Source organism: Neopelma chrysocephalum, unplaced genomic scaffold, assembly GCF_003984885.1.
Source record: "Neopelma chrysocephalum unplaced genomic scaffold, ASM398488v2 Primary Assembly neopelma1_96, whole genome shotgun sequence".
Lineage (NCBI taxonomy): Eukaryota > Metazoa > Chordata > Aves > Passeriformes > Pipridae > Neopelma > Neopelma chrysocephalum.
In genome coordinates, this window is record NW_020897759.1 from 2202233 (window position 1) to 2224105 (window position 21873).

Below are 21873 nucleotides of genomic sequence, written 5' to 3' on the forward strand. Positions count from 1 at the left end.
TCTTTTAAAAATCAACGAATTCAGATGTCCCTACTTGCGAAAGCAAGGAAGTAATAACAAAAGCAGAAAACTTACATCATTACTACATTATTCATAATGCTATATATTATTGCACCTAAAACATTCTTATACATAATTTTTTTAATAAATTTGTAAGATTTCCCAGATGCACAGCACTGATCTCAGCTGAAAAGGCTACACAATAAAGATACGTGACTTTTCTCAAATTGTTTCCACGGCAGGGGCTATTCTCTAAGCTTATTCTTGAGATACGGTGACAAGCTCTCTTCTATGGCAACAGCAATATAAATAAATATAAATAGCCATGTAAATAGCCAGATATAAAGAATAATAAATGATGTTTTATTATATGGCACATTTTAGGGAAGGTATATTTTCTTTAACGTGCCATACATTGTCACCTCAGCTGCATATTACTACTGCCCTCAAAGATACAGTACATAAGGCATACCCATACCTACCATTTGTTCTATAAAATTTAAATTATTACAGGTTTTAATATATCTCAAAGCAATCTCTGAATTTCTGTGTTTAACAGAACGGAACCAGTTTTATAATTGATCTGTTATCTAAACAATTAACCTTTTAATACTTACCAATGTTGATCTGAACCTCAGCCTTAAGCAAATCAATCATTCAGATCCAAGTTTCCTTATGTGTGGAAAACAGTTTTTCAGACGCAGCATTTGAATGTACAAATTGACAGAAAATATTCTTCAAATGGCAATAAACTGAAAGAACTGGGATATGAAGATGGAGAATGAGATCATTAAATGTTTGGTCATGTTCTAATCCAAGATTTCTCAAGTGTGAGAACACGTTCTACTGAATCTCTCAGGACATAACAGTTCTCAAATAATCCATATCCACTTTTCTGTGAAGTTACCATTTTCTAAAACATAAACTGTTCTTTAAGGGACTAGCTGAATCAGGCTCACACAATTTTAGTCACCAAAATGAAAGATAAAATTAGGTATTTTGTGGAGCTCTGAATAAAATAAATTTCATTTTTTTAACTTCTCTTTGTATTTCCAGAAGAAGTTACATCGAATTTCTCATCCCTTAACTTTTTAAACTTACCTTTCAAGGAATGTGGAATGTCATAAATCTCAGTACACATAGTATCAGATTGTTTTAATTTTATGGTCATCATAAAAAATTTAGCATGTTGTGAAACAGAAACTAAGCAATTCATGAAGTACAAAATTACTTTTCGTACCATGTATTCAAAGCTGACAAAACAAACACATGTACTTTTGGAAAATGTTGGTACTTAAGGAAAATTGATTGAGAGTTTTTATCAAGACAACATCATAAATTTTATTACATCTTGCATTATAGACCCTTCAGCTTAAGATCTATAACAGAATCAAACATTAACCAACAGTTAATTTGGATAGTATGGCTAAGAACATTATGTTGCCTTGATAATTAATTAATTCGGTATTCCCAGGGCATCCTTTAAAATAAGGAACTATGATTAACCCTCATTTAAGCACACAGAGTCCAGGGACTCCAAACGGCCCACGGAAATAGGGGTCCTGTGCAATCACAGCCATCTCACACACCGCCTGCTCCGGCCCAGCACTGCAGTGAGTTCCAGGGGGTTCTGCAGATCTTCCATCCCGATCTGTTCAGACCCTCCAGGCTGGGCAATAGGAAATCTCTCATCTACCCTCATCATTAGTACTTCAACAGAAAAATATGGCATAAAATCCTCCAGAAGTCCTCGGATAAGCCATTTCCAGCAGACTGTATCCTATCTCATTTGTTAATTACCTTACAAACTTGTTTCCTTTATTAATAAATCCTACTATTAGTTGACTATGTTTTTTCTACAGCAAATAATGTTGTAAATTCACTTTAACAAAATAAATTGCAATTTCCAGCATTTCCACAACACGGAGACACCAGTGTTCATGGTTCAAAATGTTCTTCACCCTGTGGTCCAGAGACAACTGGCAGACCATAACCCACCATAAAGTAGTCTATAAAAAGAACACAAAAGAAATTCAACAAAGAAGCTATGCATACATGTTCTCACATGTGCAAGGAAGCAAGCAAAGAAACACAGGGAAGAAACAAATGTAATAAATATGCAGTTTAGTGGGTTGTGACCATTATACACAAGATTTTCCAGTATGAAGAAAATAACATTGTCATTGCATGTATTTAAAATAACAGAGTCAAAATACTAATGTCAAAACAGCCAAGGGGCAGGAAATCACTATAGATCCCAAACACAACAGAGGGTTATTAAGCCACTTTCATGCTAATTAAATCTCATTTTAATGTCTAATATCCTACAGATGGCTTTGTACAGGCTTTTCTCACTGTTATAGAATGAGCCTTACAAGGTAACCCCTTCAGTCTCTTCAGCTGTAAATTGTTTATTGGTAGAGCTAACCCAAAAGCTGGTCGCTTATCTCCTGTAAAATTTGTTTTTAAAAGCTTTTAAATTCAAAGCCATGAAATATATTTGCTTCCACTCTCACTTCCTTTCAAAATTCCAGAATTTCCTAAAACTACAGTGAGGGATTCTGAATAAGCAATGATGTCTGATTATTTAAGAGGGCAAACAAAGGTGATATAAACTTAAGCAAGGAGTTATATTTATATAATTGGGAAAGTTCCAGTTTGCAACTTCATTATGCTTTGCACCCCACAGCCTCCACTTGCACCCAAAGACATAGAAGGGACTTTTCTCTGGTAGGGGATGTGTGTATCCACTGTGTCAGGATATATGACAGTGGCGTAAATAATCCTTTCCCACCTCTTGGAGCTTTGTGCTGAATAACTTGGCCAAATCTCAGAATCTGTTGGCACTCAAATGGCACTGGAAACCATATCACACTAAACTGCACTGCTGTGTTTCCTGTGCTGCTTCAGAATGTCAAAGGAATCTTTTTATCATTTTATTTCTAATTGAAGTGGGACAGGGACAACTCTAAAGGTTATATCTGTGTTCTGTTCACAATACTGACCTCCTTACCTCATTTCCACTATTAACAGATTTGCATTCCTTAAGACAATAATAAATGAGGCTAGTCTTGTAAGGGGAGTAGTATCTTTTAATAGCTGTACTGAAATAATGAGAAAAAACAGAGAAGCTTGCAGACCCTAAAGGAGTGGGTTGTGTGCTGAATACTCCTCTATTTTCTCCTGCTAAAGTAGTGGTCTAATAAAAAGATAATATAATGTTATCTTTTACTACTTATGCTTCATTTGTATCCCCAGACCATCACAACTGCAACAAATCTACTTTAGACAGGTGGCTGTTCACAAACCAGTTTAAAACAGAGAGGAATGGTTTAATATGAAAAGATATGTATATTCTCCAACTGCACTGTGGAGTAAAGTTCCCCCGGTCGATTAAATAAATAAAAGCCTTACTGTATTTCCTTAAATACCAACTAATTTTAGGCAAAAAAAATCTAATTCAGATTTTCAGTTGCACCTTTAATTAAACATGAGCTTTAGCTAGTTTCATCCTTGGGACTTCCCACAATTCATCTGTAAGTGATAAAACTTAGTAATACTATGAAATCAAATTCTTTATATTAAAAGCCCATGATTTCCATATTTTTTTGTTCACAAAGGACACGATTTACCATAACTAACTTCTGCCACCCACAGATTAGAATCCTAAACTTACCTTGTCACCTGGACCCCCTGATAACAGACAAATACTTTACAGGGATGACTGACTTGTCTTGATGCCCAAGACAGACACATACAACCATCTTCTGAAGGAGCCGATATCTCTCTTCTCTGATCACACAAGGAGCCAAGACAATTTGTTTAGGCTATGGATTAAATACAAGGGTCTAGTCCCATGGGAGGTGCTCTGACACAACCACTGCTGCCCCAGAGGAGCAAGGATTTGCCTTTGGTCCTGTGTCAGCCTTATAGAAGTACCTTACAAAATGATACAGAGAAAAGGACAGAAAGCAATGAATGCAGCTCCTTTTTTTTTTTCTGCTAAGGCAAAAGGAGGTCTTTTCCCCCTACTACTTCTAGGTGGTAAACTTGCCTTTTACCCCAGCATTTCCTGCTTTGGATGCTAAGGAATGAGCTTGCCTTGTTTCAATCTGCTTTAACCAGCGTCAAACCAAACTTATGTTAAAGGTGAGGAATGTGTTTAATTTCACAGGGGTAGAACATACTTCGTGTTTGTGTCCTGCAGCTCTCTCGCTGTCACTGCAAGAGGTTTCAGACACTTTGCATTTGCAAATCCACAATGCCCCACAAAGCCTTCACAAGGCCTGGCCCCTCCACCACAATCAACAGTGCATTTATAATCACACATAATCATCTGAGTTCATGTGAAGGCACATGAGATGGTATGTTTGCCTCTGCCCTTGCAATTGCTTCCAAGGTTCACATTTAAAGCAGGATTTTGCAAAACCACAGGATTGTGTATGCAGTACACAAAAAGACAAAGTACTGTTACAATAAGAAATATTCCACATTTTCTCTGCCCACTAAGAGGAGGAAACATGGGTTGAACATTGCTTTATTTGAGAGCTTCATGGATGTACAGTTCATGAATGCAGGAAGTTGGGTTCAGAATAGATTTAATTCCATACTTTGGATATACATCTTGATTAGATTATTCTGCATCTGCCTCATTTTAAAAGAGGTGTTAAAAAGCACTATCATATTTCCAAATCTGGTTCACACCCTTTGGTATGCTAAGAATTTTAATATGTCTCACATTCTACACTTTACTGCAAGAGTTAACGAATTTTGCATTCACAATCCATGCTTGTTACAAAGTATGTGATTTAGTAGTCAAAGAGAAAACTGCTCTAAATCATTTTATACAGTATGAGCCATGTAACAACCATTTCTGCCCTGCAAAATGTATCAGGAAGGTCTGTTTTTACTCACTGAAACATGAGTGTTTGAAGGCTCTGGGATTATAATCCCATTTTTAAACCACGTGTTTGTACGAAGATATATTTCTTTTCTAATATATGATAAAAACGCAGTAAATTTAACAGACAGTAAATAAAGCAGATGTGAACCATGAACACTTGCTTAGAAAATGTGGGATGAGGTAGGATGAGATGATGCTATCTTTAAAGCTTCATGGACACTTGCCCCAGATCAAGAATAGATGTTTTAAAGTGCAAGTATGTTTTCTAAATTACTTGTTCCTCCTTGATCCTCAGACACATTTAACTGCAGCACAAACCTTTCATATGCCTCCATATGCTCATTTTAAGCCAGCTTTGCATCTGATGAATCGTACAAACCAGTTCCATTTGCAGAGTTGGAACCTCTTAAATGCGAAAATCCACATTGAACAGTAACAGGACATGCAAGTTCCCCACCAAAGAATATGTCCTTTTGTTAAGAACAAGAGCAGTCTTGTTTGAAATAGCTCATATGACAAGAGGGTCACAGGAAGGCACAACACAAGTTTAGCCAGGCCACATTTTCCCTCCAGAATCACATCTCCCAAGGTGAAATCAGGGCAGATTGGTTTATACCACAACTGTGCGCTAGAAGCAGTAACAAGTACAGAGAAAATTGACATTGGCAATACACATATAGGTTGTTATCTGGTCAGCAAATATATTCAAAGCCAGTGCCTATCCATCAAATACCTTCAGGCTCCATTACCCTTTCCTTTCACCCAGCTGCTGTTTACAGACAAAAGGAATCCATTCTGTTTTGCTGAGCAGATCAAAGTGTAACAGGCTATATATGGCCTGCAGTGGAGGAAAACAGTGTGGCACGTCATACCGCTGCCCTGACGCAAGGCAGTTACAGGCATCAGCAATGACACATTGACTTTTGCACCTACTGCAATATTTTAAGCCTCTTTCCACCATGTCAAGTACAGAGTTCAGCCACCAGCAGCCCCAGGCAAAATGTGCTAGTGCTGGCCAAAGAGGGCTGGGACACAGAGGACAACTCTAGATATGGGCTTGAGAGCCAAGGTCTGACTGAGCTCTACCTAAACCTCGTGGATCAGTGAAGAACAGGTAAGGGTGTGGAGCAAAGAAGACTCAACACCCAGCAAGAGACAGAAAGGAGAAATAGCAAAATTCAACCATAGTTAATTCTTGATAGAAAACTTGTGTAAGCTGCTCCCCTTGCTAATGGATTCTTAAAACATAGTACAGTACTTACAGCATAGAGAATCATGAGAAATACGTAGGAGCGGTCTGGATCAGTTCCTAACTACCTGAGTGTGCTGATGTGAATCTCATTAGATACTAACTGTGTCTCTATTTACTGATCTCATCACCAAAAATGTTTTCTTCCTCTTAGATTCAGTACTAACGCAAAAAAAATTTCAGGTCAGTTTTAAAAAGTTTCTAACAGTACACAGTTTGTGCCTTTGCATTCCATAAACATGGCAATAACAGTTCCCTACAGAGGGACAAGAATGTCAGAGGTGCAGAAAAAAGACACAATAAAACAAAAGATAAACAATAAAACAAAAGATGTGATGAAATAGGTACTACATTGGAGTAGTACATCATTGGAGAATTAAGGTAGGCTAAACCCAGGGAAATTGGAAGCTAGTTAGCACACCCCACGCAGAGAAACATAGCATTGTTTTATAGACTGGCTTATGGTTAATAATATTATGGGAATGGTTCACTCCAGCTGACATGTGCAACTTCAGCTTAAAAGATTACCTTTTTTTTCCCAGTCATCATTATAGTAAAAGTCTGTGTTAGTCAAGCTAACAAAAAAGAAAGAGGATTTGTTTTAAGGGAAAAAACATCTCACTCAATGAATGTTTAAGAATGTTTCAGCTTTCCGGTTTTGATCTACTTGACTGGTTTATAAACTGCTTTTAAAACTGACAAACAAATCTTGTCAGAGAATAATACAACACAAAACTAAGCTGTAGCAAATGATTTCCCTTAGGGTTAGGTTTTGCCATGTGTCCAGAAAAGACGAAATAAAAACATGTCCTTGCTAAAATAAAGCCGTTTTTCAAAATTCAGCATCCTTTCCACACGCAGAGCTTTAATTTTTGCAGCAAGGCTTTGCTGTCTTTTTGTTTTATGTGCAGCATATGGCTTTCAAGAAATGTCAGTAAGAACAGAGGGACTTCACCAGACTCCTCGGAGGGTGTTTCACCTGGCTCTATAACAGCTGTATGTGCTAGTGAAAGCTGAGAAGCCCCAGGTTTATGATTAACAATTTAATGTGAGTTACATCATGGGAGAGGCACCTTGTGCAATCTTCTGACATAATTTACTGTACATGGTATTCATTCCAATGTGAGTTATAAGTCATCCATGAGTAAGTCCTGAAGAATCAGAGGAAGCTGTAAGCAATACACAGGGCAGCCTGACAAGAATGAGCATTTGTGATTGGTTAATAACTTTGTATTGACCTTTAAGTTTTGGGTTTCCAATTGTTAAGTATAACCAGCAGAAACCTCCAAACTGATGTAATCTCTCACATTCCCAACTTGCAGAATGGGCCTTTCAGGTTTTTTTGTTTCCAAACTGCTGTCTTTGTTAGTGCTTGCTGCAGAAAATTACTATGAAAGCATTAATAGCTTTTGATGGTAAAACAATGAAATTCTGACATAGCTGGGGTTATGCATAATCATGATCACAGTCACTTTATATGTGTGAATGATTTCATTAGACTCTTATCATTTATGACGTTTTATGCTCATTCAACTAGGACTACTTTTATCTTATATACATAAGGTTGCTAATGCATTTGAATGATTGAGGATTTAATTGAAATTGGTAGTATGCAGTAACAGTCATAATACTGTAGCTGCTTCCTAAGCACACCAGCAACAGTCTACACTCCATGGAGTTCAGTGTTGGGGAACAGTACAAACAGAGGTAGAGAAAAGAAAACCAAAATTTCTGAAGTGCAGCAGTTGTGTCAGAGGCTTTAAATGGAGGGTTGCTGATGAACCAAGGGAGAACGAACCATTGCTTGGGGGCTATGAAAGTAAGACACAAACATTTGCTATCAGAAATAAACCCAGTAAATGTACCATTCAGCAAATATGGGCATCACTACTACAAGTGCAAAGCTTTATCATTCACCACATTTGAAATGAAAAAATTCTTGAATCTCGTTCCACACATGGAGGGCACACTACTACAGCTACTTCCACACATAGGCCCACAAACTTTTTTTTTTGCTGCTACATTTTGGACACACTTTGAATTACAAACCTGATGGGAGCAGGAGCTTCTTTTTTTAGATCTGCTTACAAAAGGTGTTTTACACATATCAGTATCATAACTGCATTATATGCCTACTATGTATTTTGTATTAAACATTATGTTATAGCAGAGAAAGGAGATCTTTCCATTTAAAACTTGCAGGCAGACTCCAAATACTACCACAGTTTCTAAATAGAAGCAGGAATAGTCAAAGTTGTTTTGATCTGTTGTGCCCTCTTCATCCATGAAGTACTTAATTCAAACATCTCTTTTTGCACCAAATTTATCAGACCCCAGGGATCCCCTTGGCATCAGGAATTCTGGCTCAATAAAGCAATCAAATGGAATGGAAGAACTGGGTCACTGATCAATCTGTTCTCTGGGATGCTCAAAATATCCTTAAGTCTGCTAAATTTGACTATGTGAGTGATTTCTGTTGTACAGAGGGAATTCTCAGAGGGCATGGAGCTACCAGAGTAACTTCTTTCACCATGTCCTCCAATGGGCCTCTTTTATTGCACGAGGCACAGACAGGAGAAGGCAACTCCCTGCTGGCACAGATCCCAAGGGCCACAGCTGTTATCACATGTCCCAGTGACCAGCCTGACATTGGGATGGCCACAGCTCTGCAGCCACAGAGTGGAGCTTTCTACCAGCCTCAACCAGAGCGTGCACTGCCCTGCTGCAAGTTGCCAAGTAATCAGTTCTCTTTTATACTCAGTCAATATTAATCATAGTAGGTGGGATTGTCAGGAATGATTTATGGCACACCTGCACAGCCAGAGCAGTGATAGAAATCTGCACATGAAAAGGGTGGCATTACCGGTGTTTTTTTCCAGGAAGTGACTGAATCTCTGTGTGTGGATCTGTTTTTCCTTCACATAATTACTTTAAATGTAGTTTTTTTGGCAGAAGTTGCCATCTGCAGCTACACACTACGTCTCACAAAACTCAAATTCTGATCTGATAATTTAGCTCAGTTTTCCACTGCCTATTCACTGACCTATCTCCTTCCATGTCATTTCCCTTAAAGACTTAATGCAGTTGTGATCTTACAGCATGTTTGTTTCTACACAACAGTGTATGTAGCGGAACCACAGACGAATACAGCAGAAGATTCCATACAGGCATACATAGAACACGTGTACAGATACAAAGATTGACAGAGCCAGGCACATAAGCTAAATCCTAGGAATCACACTCAGGAGTTAGTGAATGGATCAGTATCAAGAGATCACACAGCCAGGCTTTGAGGTGGAGGAAGACTGCATGACCACACTCAGTCTGTTCACTATGGGAGAGATAGAAAATGGTCAAGTTCTAACAGAATTAGATCTCAAGCTACCTTCTTCTCAGTCTCACATTCCTGTTCCCAATGGATCCCAAAGGCCATAGTTTATTGCAGTAAGACTGTATTTCACTCATTCTGCTCCTGGACTCAACGTCATTCCCTATTTTGCATTAAAATCACCTTTGTGAGTCTGAACAATTATACTTTAGTATCAGTAATTAAGCAAGGCTACTACAGGTACAAAACGTGTGTGTTCTATATATCTCCAGTGCATCTAAGATATTTAATTAGCTTTATGCAGATTAATAATGCTGAGAAAAAAAATAAGGTTGATAAGAGATCCCCAGAGCCACAACTGTTTTCTGACCTATTACTGCAAGAGATCCTTTCCTCATTATTTTGAAGTAGGTTATTTCCAGGTAACGTTATTTCTGCCCAGACTTGCAAAGTACCAAATATGTAAGTAAGGAAATTATCTGTTGTTTTATAGAGTACTATTTGGCAAAATTTGACCTGGAATATAATTTCAAACTTGCCGTGTTCATTCTGGATTCATAAGCACTGCCCTAGGTTTGGTAAATGTGGTTTTGTATTTTAATACAGAATAGAACAATAACAGCTCTGCCTGAGAGAGATTTAGGTCTTAACCAGAAATTCAAGATAAGGAAATTCACCATGGTGCAATGTGAGGTCACCTGGGCTGAGTAAAGATAATAGCCAGGATTCAGTAGAATGTCTTAATTTTAGGATGTCAAATTTGAGACATGTTGAAAAGCCTGGGTTTTCAAAGGACAGGTGTTCCACAATTCTCAGAAAGAAGGCAGCATGAGCGTTACTAAAAGCAATGAACCAGCAAATCTTGGAAAAAGTGCTTTATTCCAAGAAGAAAAATTGTTTACATTGAGGGCAAATGTCCTTTTTCCATTTTGCATTAGGCACTTGAAAACCCAGCCAGCATCTGCAAAGCATATGTGTTTTAATGATTGGATGAGAAGAGGCCGCTGTAAGGAAGTGATGGCTATGAAAACCTAAAGTAAATTCTACACAAGATATTTTTATTAGTGGCTGGAAGCTTCTGTATTTAGAGGACATTCTCTCCCTTGCTGTGTCCATTGAAGTAGACAGAACTTTTCATAAAGCTGCCTTAGAATTATGATATGGCAACAACTATAGTGGATGTCACCAGACCTATACAGAGTTGGATACTGTTATTCCCCTTGTTAGTTTATATCTGCTTTCAGCTGGGCTGCACCCAATTATTGTGTGCAACTCAAGAAAATGTAACCAAAGACCTCCCTCTGTGATGATACCTGGTGCTAAAAAGGTATGTGGTTTATTGGAGGGTGGGGAGGGCCAGGGCAGGTCAAGGGGTGCAAGCCACCCCTAGGATGTCTTTCTAAGATAAACTATATTTACATTTGCCCCGTGTCTGGTGTGCACTGAATGACCTTGGCCCTGACCTCACAGTGACTGTCTGCCATGTGTGACACAGATATACTCAGGTAGCTGCACTCTCTGTTGCAGAAAGCTGGAAAGCAAAGGAGAGCACAGGCTATCCTTCACTTTTAAGAGGATCATGTACCAGATTATACATCACTTTGCCTCCATGCCTTTGTTTTCATATATCTTACTCCTTGTACCTCTTAGTTCTTGTACAGAACTGCAGAACTGCTTAGGAGTGCATTGCCATCCACAGCTGCCTCACTACCTGTGTGCCACCTTTCCTCAGATTTTAAATCACTTTTGGAATCCCTCCAAAGGCCTATAGAAATATGAAGTTTCACATCCCATGCCTCACATCCACTACCTCTTCTCCCTCAGAAAGATTTTTTTTCCCAATCAGGTATACATTTGTAAACATAATGACAAGAATATGAACTCTGTGCAAACCGTGAAGTATTTACTAGTATGCTGAGAACACTTCACTGAAAGACTAACTAGAAAAGAATGCAAAGAGATTCTCTGTCTTTCAGCTTAAGGTTTTAACTAATTTCTTTTAGCTACTGTACAATGATACCTGTGTGGATACCTTTGCTAGAACTGGCCCATGAAACACTGAACTCCATGCTGAACAGAATCTTTAAATCACCCTTCCTTGGGCCATCTAAACATCGGCTTTCTTGTGTATTTATGAACATCGAAATCTTTGACACATTTTAGCATCTTACTGCAGAAAAAAATACTCTCTTGCTCTTGTTAAACTCTCTTGTTTTGCAAGATAGTACAAAATGTACAATAAGCAAATATATTTGGCTCTTCTATGACCATGCAAAGAAACAGTCACTATTTTATATAGTGGGTCAGTCACTATTTTATATAGGATATAGCCAAGGACCTGGCTCTCTCCCCTTCTGCCTTCCACCTCTGGAAGAATATGAACAAGGAGGTTCTGGGTTCCACCCCTTTCCCTTGTGTTCCTGAACACCTGAGCAAGCACTCAGCACATCCCCATAGCTGCCAGAGACTCAGCTGCAGCCAAGAATCAGAGCCCAGGTCTTTTTTTTTTCCTAATGCAACGTTGGAAAACATATTTAAGAGCCTCCCCTTCACTTTCTTCCTCTCTTTTCTTCTCCCCATGACTGTCAATTCTGTCTCAGTTCTTTTGACTGAGTATCATATCACTGGGATTGATTGCACAAGAGTCACCTGAATGCCAGTCACAATGTTTAACCTTCCATTCACCTGCACGCTCTGAGACACATGATCTTCTTCAAACAGTCACCTTATGATTTACAGGTAGGGAAAAAGTGAACACTGAGGCTGCAAAGAACAGGGCTTCAAATGAACTGAAATGAAATGTTTCATATATGCAGGCATTGCTACACACTGAAGTCCTTGTTTATGATATCTTATTTTACCTTCAACCCACAGTGACTTTATCACACCTCATTTGTAAACTCTGGGTATGAATTCTCACAGACCAAATGTATTTCATTTATTCATACTGGTAAATCTTTCCTTAAGGAAGTTGTCCTGCTAAATCTGTTAAGGCTGAGACAATGCCTGTAGTTGTGCATTAGCTTAAATAAAAGCCCTAAGAATGGGCCACTTATTCCCACAGAACCTGGATGGGAGATCAGCATCACCCATTCCCAGGAAGCCTGTCCTGCCCCAGAACCAAAAGGAATGTAACTACATCATTCCAAGACAGCATTTGGGCTGATGACAATTGGAGCCTATGGCAGTACCCTTGTTGATAGCTAAACTACTTGTCAGGCTGCTGTTGCTGCTGCTGCTGCGTTATATGGGGGGAACAGGAAAAAAAACAACAACAAAAAAAAAGGGCTTTAATACATTACACAGCAGAGAAGTAAGACACAGCATATTTCACAGAAAACCAGGACAGTAAGAAAAGAGCTTGCTAATAAACAATCACTCTTATGGCATGATACTTCCTTTATATGCACAAACTTAGTCCCACCCTAATATCCAGCCAATTTCAGTCACTGACTATCCCAACTGTGAGGAAAATTTTGGTCAAAGTGCAGACACTGTTAGATCCCCAGAAGATGCAAACATGAAATTGTACCTTCTTCAGCCCTGCTTCTCTCAGATCTGTTTGTAACTCAAGAGACATAAACTAGACAAGGTGCCCTGGCAGATTCACCAAAGTTCTCACTAACTTCCTTTCCTGGTAGCCTTCTATTGCAAAAATTGCAGTTCTGTTCTCCAAGCATTGGAAACAGCAACTACTGAAGACATTGAGTTTATCAAAGATACTAATTCCAGCCAAAAACTCCCCATGTCACAGAATTTACCAGACTTATACCAGTTAGTGCCTTGGGATTTTCCACTTTCACTGCCTCAATCTGCCTCCAAAATGTAGATATGAATCCCTATTATTCTCACTATCCAGTTAACAGTGCTCTTTGCTTTTAATTCCCAGCAAGATCAATTCTCAATGAACAATTAACAGGAGTGCTTGAAAGCTCAGAAATACAACCTAAGAAGTAAAATATTTTCAGATGAATGCATGTGCTCTATTAATCAAATTTTACAGTCACCAATCACAAACTATTGCTTAGTTCTCTTTCTAATGGCCCAGATTTATACCAAAATACAAATATTCTTGCCAGATACTCAGAAAGTCAACCATGTCACTAAGGCTACAGCTTTTTTTTACCTCACAGATCAACTTTGGACTAAGAAAAGAAAAACTCATCTATTTTCCACTTAATAAACCCTGAATTTAAAAATAACATGGCTTTTAACTATGGATTTTGTCAAGTTTTTTCTACTTTATTTTCTGTTCTTAAGAGCCACAATATGTAACAGTACAAGTGATGTGACAGAACAGATGACAGGACAGATTGCCTTGTTATCTTTCAAAAGCCAAACCACATTCAGGGGTAGAAAGAAAGGAAACTTTCTATAGTCTGAAGTACTGACACTGATTTCCTGATGAGACGAGTAGTCTTAAAATGAGACCCTGCAGAAGTGCTGCTTCTCTGTACTAGGAAGGAAAGTTCATGTCACTGCAAGTTCAAATCCCTTTCCATAGAACTGAATCTTGACACACTGTAGGCACTGCTGGTGATCGTAGTGTCAGGGCTGCCTGATCCGGGAAGCTTGGAATCTGACTGTGTGTTGAAGATTCAGTTGGGATAACTGAGGTTTATGCAGATAATTTGTAACAATTTCTCACCGCAACTCTAGTTGCTGCCATCTGAACTGTCAGGACTCTTTTAGATTCCTTAGCACAGGAAAGATGGGGACCTGCTGGAGTGGGTCCAGAGGAGAGCCACAAAAATAATCAGAGGGATGAAATACCTCTCCTCTGAGGAAAAGCTGAGATAGTTGGGGTTGTTCAGCCTGAAAAAGAGAAGGCTTGGGGAGACCCTATTGCAGCTTTTCAATATTTAAAGGTGACTCATAAGAAAGATGGGGATGGACTTTTTAGTACAGTCTGTTCAATAGGACAAGGGGTAATGGTTTTAAACTAAAAGAGAATGGATTTAGACTAGATATAAGGAAGACACCTTTAACAATGAGTTTGTGAGACACTGGCACAGGTTGCCCAGAAAACTGGTAGATGCCCCATCCCTGGGGCAGCACCTTTGAAGCTCTGTTTGAACTCAAACTATTCTGTGATTCTATTATTATTTTGCTGTTTCAGTATTTGTGGCCAGATTTAATTCTTCCTTTCCCTCTGTATCTTCTGTGTACTGGTTAGTGGCTCTGCATGCACTCCCAACTGAATAAAATGGTACACACTTGTGAGAGGCACAAGCATCCATTTATCCTTTTAAGTGCTAGTGGATTATGTTAACTCTAAACACTGACAAGTACCAGGGCACAAATAGTCACATGGCAGACACTGTTCTGCATTTTCAGAACATGAAAATACTATCAAGAATTTTTTTTTAGATGTTGTCAAGAAGTTTCCAAAACTCAGACTGGTGAGATATTAGGAAAGATTTCTAAACTGTGTATGTCAGTCAAATGGCAACACTTGTGCTTGCAGGTCTACTGAAAAATGAGAGAGAAATTAAAGATGTTGTTCTTCATAACAGACTATAATTGAAGTGGCAAAAAATAGTTCAAAAATTTATCACTAAATCTACAGAATTCCTTAAAAGGAAATCAAAATTGTTCATATTTTATTAACTATATAGAAGTAGAAATACAATATTCAAAAGTTCCTTGAACAGTTTATATATAAATCATTATAAATCTAAGCATGTCATGGACAAAGAAGTATTATCAATAGTTATAACTGTAATGGCTGAACCAAATATCAAGTACTTATGAAGATGTCTATTAACTTTTATAAATCAAAGGGTTACTGTAGTGCAACTGCTTACGAGCTGGTAGTTCAGTAACAAGTAACAACATTGCCTACACCATCCAGTCTGTTCCTTTCTCAGATTTCAAAACATCTGAACTTTCCTGAAATATTTCAAACTGTGATTCTTCAAACATCTTCCTTCCAGAAAGGTCTAGCAGAGGAGCAATCTGTATTTAGAGACACTAATGGAGCATTGACAGTGACTGATTTTGTTAAGGACAATGGAAAACTTTCTGGAGTTTAGTGCCACATGCACTCAGTCTCAAAAGAGAAGGTACTTGGTAACAAAGCACAGGATGTTGCCAAAATTTTCTCTCTGTACTAAAATTGTCTTCATACTTTTTCTCTTTTTTCTTGATCTACAAATACAGTATGCAATGTTTACAGGAGCTAGTTATGTATTTAGAAAACAACTTTTCTACAGATATCAAGACACAGAGACCTCAAGCCCAAATGAAGCTCTGCAGATTAAATACTAGTTTGGCAGTATTTACTTAACTATTTCCATTAAAATATAAATGTGAATATCTGAAAGTAATACTCACTTTTCTCTTTCTTTTTCTCCATATTTCCAAATTTATTGTCTTTTTAATAGGTTCATTTAAATGTATCTGGCACCTTTTCAATGTCTCTCTGCTGGAAAATGCAGAGAAAGTTTTCTTATGCGGTATACTACAATCTTCAAATGTAGAGGCAATACAAAAATTTTAATTCTCTTTCTTGATCCTCTTTTGCTCTCTGGCTCACAAACAATTAAAATACAGACCATCCATCTGATCCAACATCTTGCTAGAACAAAGAGCTCAGAATCTGAATCCAGACAAATGGATTATTTACTGAGGCTGCCACTGTAGCAGACCTCTCTTATTTACAGTGAGACAACTCTAGTCTCCACTGGTGATACACTACGAAGTGATAATTCTTAACTTCTGTGGGGGTCTCATAAGCCAACAGCAAATTAGGGACTCCAATTGCACATGGAGCAAAGGAGAAGGCCTATTCGACACTCAGGTCCTCTGCGTTCTCAGAGATGGCTTTGTGCTGTGTTGACTTTGGCTTCTGAGGAACCTCAGTGCTTACACACCTTGGCAGAAGGTTTGGGCCTTTTTAACAGCAAAAACTTGTTGAAAAATCTTACATAAGCACCTACATTTCATTTTAGCTGATAAATGGGAGACAGAACAAAGATGTGAAAACAGACAGTAAGTAGATTAAACAGCATGAAGAAATACTACTTACAGTTAAATTTCCTTTTATGGATGACAGGTCTGGAAAAAGATGTTTACATGTGGTTCAAACACTCTACAACTAAACATACCCGGTAACACATTGTACCAGCTTGAGAACTACCCAAATTGCCAGTGTTGCCATGTCAGACACAGGTGTGCATCCATTTTCGCATGCACATCATAATCTGAGATATCAGAGAACACTGTTTTTCCTGTAATTATAAAGACTGGCTTTTTTTGGCTAAAGTCCTTTGGTACTGTTGAGTGGTATTTGTGAGGACAGAACAAGGTCATAGTTCATATCCTTAGCTGCTTGTTCTAACTTATGAATGGGATAGATGGGGGGTGGGAGGGGGAACACACGACAGCTCCAGTATGTGCTCCACAGTTCTGTTACAGCAACCAGCATTTGAACTGTTGTATACAGTCACTACAAAAAAATATGCTTATGTGAGAGTGATGCTTATGAGAGACTCCCACATACTACACAAGGGGAGTTTGAGCAAGGTCTTGGCTTGTTATACAGAGGATTTGCTAGGAAAGGAGTGACATTGGTGCAAATGCTCTGTATTGGTGGAGCAAACGGCCACACACACTATGCATTGCTGCCATCCACCTTGGCTTAAATTCTGCAACTCAGCCTACACAGAGAAAGACTATACAGCCACAACCCTTATGTTGCAGGAGCACACACAAACAGAGGGACTTAGTCCCTTCTCCTTCCCCACATCAAATTCATCCCTGAGCTCTGTAGTTACAGTGTAGAAGAAGGATAGGAGAGGAATATTTTGGTCAGTTCTTTCTCTGCCTCAGTTTTACATCTGAACACAAGGATGGATAAGCTTCAGACAGTTTTACATTACTTCATGATCCCTTTTTCCTGGATCAGTTTTGTTTAATTATGAAGTCATACAAGCTTTCCTTGCTGAACTTTGTGCTTTACAAAAGATTGGTTCAATGTGGCTAAATATATTTACTGCCTTTAATAAAACTGCGGAAATAAATGAGGGAAAAGATTTGTTTCCTCTATCCTCCTTCCAAGGCATTGTTGTTCTTTCCAGTGTTCTTTGGAGTGTTTTCTTGGTAGGCTTGTCCAAGCTGGTTATAAGTCTTTTTATTTATAAAGAATGAGCTGTATGAGGACATGACTTTGAGTGATGCTGGATAAATAGGGACTGTCCATCAAAGCAGAGTTAACAAATGTTTATTTGTTAGAACCACTAGATGTCAGGAATTCTGCTGTCATTTCACTCCTGATATTTCTGAGCCCAAAGAAATGAGAGATTCAGGTAGGTTTTCCAAAATCAGTAATGGGTTCTCTCTGCATAACTTTTGTCTATTATTTGACATTTCCACAAACTATTTCTCCTCGGGTTACAATATTTCACTGTTATAATCTGCCAGTGAAATCCTTCCTCTCCCAGTTTCAAAGTCAGTTCCTTTACCCAGACAAACCTTCACCAGTCTTACCCAGGTTTGTGTAGCATAAGCACAGTGGTGATTGCTGCAGTGTTTATAATATTATTTTTATAACAGTCTATAAAGCTGACGTGCACCTTCAGCAAAAGGCTGTAACATGCCTCCTGACGTTCTATTCAGCTGTTGTTCCACTCACAACTCCCACTGAACTACGTACAATGTTTTAGGTGTGGACTTGCCAAAACGTCACAGGGAAGAACTAAAACCTCTCACTGCTCTGATTTGTTGTATTACAGCTTAAAGCCATAATAAGGCTGTGAAAGCCCTCAGTAGCCAAATGACTGTGACTCTGATGTCTCTTGGGACAAAGAAGAAGCTTTCAAGGCCAGTACAGTCTTTGCCACACACAGATGTGGGGAACAGGAATTCCACCTGCCCTAACACCAAATGACAGGGAACAGGAATGTAAGCCAGAGCTGGCCACAGCCTGCTGGAGGCCATGGGCAGAGCCAGAGAATACACAGCAATAGAATTCCACTATCTGAAGCCTGTTCCAGGCCAATGTGGCAGTAAAGGGCTACAGTAACCACAGTCATAACCATAAGAAAACAGAGAATAAAACATTAAAAACATCTCAATAAATTGTAGCATAATGAGCCATTGGCTTCCAGACCTGTCTGGAAAGGCCTGGCACTTGCTCATCTCCACCTCCCACATGACCTCCCGTGTCTCCACAGTTCATTTGGCAGAACTGAGAGCACAAACACTCCCTGTTCCACCACAGCACAAAGGTCTATGCTCTATTCACTGTCTGTGAATGCTTCAAGGCACTGCTTGAAAACAGGTGTGAGGACCTTCAGAAAGCTCACAATTTACCTCCATCCTATAAAATTTAATGGGTGCTGAAGAGTACAAATGCACTTACTATCACAGAACAGATTTTTTACCATTTTTCTGCAGAAAATAAATAACCTCTCCCAAATCCTTTATCCTTTAAGAACTCAGACATATAATGAAAGCCATGAGTCATCTGGAGCTACTACAATCAGACTAACATAACTGCAGCTTGATAACAATGGTGCAGCAATGAAAACACACTCATAAATATTTTTGTCACCTTGGTACCTTCTGTGAATGGGGAGTAATGCAATCACAGTCTGACATCATGACTGGTATCAGTCTGTCTTATGCCTGGGTTCAAGAGATATTGTCATAAAAGTTATACAACTGTCTGCCAATAATTATTCTTAACAGCAAATTTAATAGGGTTTTGGCATCCAAAACCTGCAAGCCTAGAACTTACATAGCTTCTCCTCATGTATTCCATGTGCACTTTGAAGGATAACATCACACTCTGCATCTCTCCTTATAGCTTCAACACCTGCAATTTTGCATAAAAATAAGCTGAATCTTAAAAGCATAAATGAATTTGCAAAATTCAATAAGGACAATAAATTAAAGTTGGCAAAAATAGAGCAAGGGTGCTGTGAAGACCATTAGCTTTCCAGAGTACTGCTTAACTAATCTAAGGCTGAAATGGAATAATCACACTTTAAAGAGCAGATTACTTACTAAATACTTGCCTTTTTGTTTTTTTTTAATTAAACATGCAGTCTTAGTATCCAAGGCATAGTTTTAATGTAGTAATAATATCCTACACCCAGTAACTACAGGGCAGTGAAGAAACAGGAAATCCTGCCTTTGCTGGCATGAGAAAGTAAGTGAATGGGACTATCCTCAGCCCAGCAAAGCTTCCTGCCTGGTAGCATTGAGAAGCTTCCTTGTGCTGGACCAGACTGGGATTAAACATAGGAGTTCAATTTCCGAAACTGTCAGTCAAGAACCTTTCAAGCAACCTAAATTCATATTGAAGTACTAAAGGAAATGCATGAAATAGAAGCAAGTCATTCAGTGTTCACAAAACACAGCTGATTTAAAGCAAACTACATAACCTGTTGTGTGGGTGGACTTTTATCTCATGTGGGTTTAGTTGGCAGAGCTAAAAATGTTAGCCAATACAAGGTTGGAGGCTGTCCTCTGAACAGATGCAGATGATAACCCTGTGAGCTCAGCTGTCTGCTCCAGTCGCCTTGCAAATGATAGTGCGTTTCCAGCAAAAATTACAGGAATTTAGTCAGTTTGTTTGGACTAACATTGCACAACTATACAATTCTGCACCCAAATGCTGTGGAAGCACTGTGGAGGCTTCCTCATAGGGGCTTTAAATAGAAGGTACCAGAACTCTATAAACTCTTCCCAAACAAAGTAATGCTTTCATTTCTTGCGAGTAAATGTGGCCCAGCAATCTTTCTTTGCCCTTGGTACCACATACCCAGCAAAGGTCATTCTCTTTTAGTATTTATTCAGAATCTTAAAATTTAGCCAATTAAGAGTTTCTGACTCTTCAATGAGGGGCTCGCAGTACCAAGTGTCATTTATTTTAAAGACCCAGCTCCTGGAATCCTGTGATCATCCTCCCACATTTCATTTACAAATGTAAAAAGCACAGAGTATGCTGGTGTTTGACAGTACTCTAAAGCTGATTTATGTGCTGAAGGCAGTCTATCCATGGCAGCACAGAGCTGCACACAGGCAAATTCACCCTGCTGCGCTGTTCAGCATGCTGATACAGCAGGTATTGACACAGCACGCGCGTATATCGCAATATTGATACAGGATACAGCAGGTAAGTTTCAAGCCTTCATGACTCCCCAGGGAAGCACATGAAATAAAAATCATCAAAAGAAGAAAAAAGATTCAATGAACCCTGCTTCTCTTCTGGTTTTCCTGATCTGGGGCGAGGTTCATTAGTTCTGAGCAGAATGCCTGATCTCTGCCAGTCCGATAGGAGAGCATTTTGGCTGCAAGCCCAGCCTGCCTCTACCTGCAATACTGCCAGCTCCTGCTGTCTTTAAGCCCTTTATCACTCTTCTTTAGCCTGGAAGGGCTGCGTTGTCAGAAACCCTCCATAACCACCACTAAACGTCACTGCTGAGTGACGTGAAACACTGGCACAAAGGGTGAGCACACAGTCCTCCAAAATCCTCCTGAAGAGAGCAGAGAGATCCAGGGTGGAAAATTGAGTCCAAGATACTGAGTAAGCAGAAAATTCCTTCAACACCAGGCTACCAGACCATTCCTCAAATTTACCAAAGCATTTCAGCAATATGCTCTACAACCCTTTCAAATGCCCTACAGTGCTGGATTACTTATGGCTTCCCACTATTGCTCCCATTCAAGACTTCTGTTAGTGCATTATTCGTACAGAGGTCAGACACCCTGAGAACAGTGTGAATGTAAAGCATTATGGATGGAAAACAGGCTTAACGCTCCTTTTTAGCTAGAATTCAGCATCAAAGTCCTGCGTGGGGAAACTGAGGCGGGCAGCGTGGTGTGATGTTCTCGTCCGACAGCAATGTCAAACACAGGAGCATCCGCACCCCAGAGAGGCGCACAGCTGAGTTCAACATTTCATCATGCGGGTGCTCACACGGAGCAAGGACCGACTCTGAGGAGGGGGCGGGGGATGCCCCGCGCTGCTCCGCGCTGATGGGACGCCAGCGCGGCCGCTCCCCTTGCGGGGCCCCGCAGGATTTCCTGCCTCCGCAGCCCCTCAATTCCTGGAAGCGATGTCTCCCGAGGGCAGGAAGGGCGGGCGCGGCGCCGCCGGCTGCACCGGAGCCCCCCGTGAGGGGATGCGGCGACCCCCGGGCCCCCTCAGAGCGGAGCGGCGCGCGCACGCCCCCACCCCCCCGTCCTCCCCGCGCGCTTCCCGCCGCCGCCGCGCGCGCGCGGGCGCTGCTGTAACGGCCGCGGCAGCGGCACCGCGTGCCGGGGCGCGCTCACGTGACGGGGCTGATTGGCTGGGGCGCGCGCGCCCGCTCCGCTCGCGCCGGGCCGGGCAGGGCAGGGCGGGACCCGCCGCACCCGGCACCGCACCGGGCATTGGGCACC

The 21873-nt window shown here is 39.9% G+C and overlaps 1 long non-coding RNA gene across 1 annotated transcript; it reads right to left on the bottom strand.

The window, feature by feature from the left end:
* Window positions 1-423: 423 nt before the first annotated feature.
* LOC113972752 lies at window positions 424-21626 on the bottom strand. Its single transcript, XR_003535988.1, has 4 exons — window positions 21427-21626; window positions 19223-19300; window positions 15817-15907; window positions 424-761 (listed from the first exon to the last, which is right to left on the bottom strand). It is a non-coding gene; the product is annotated as an uncharacterized LOC113972752 (long non-coding RNA).
* Between the last annotated feature and the right edge of the window lie 247 nt (window positions 21627-21873).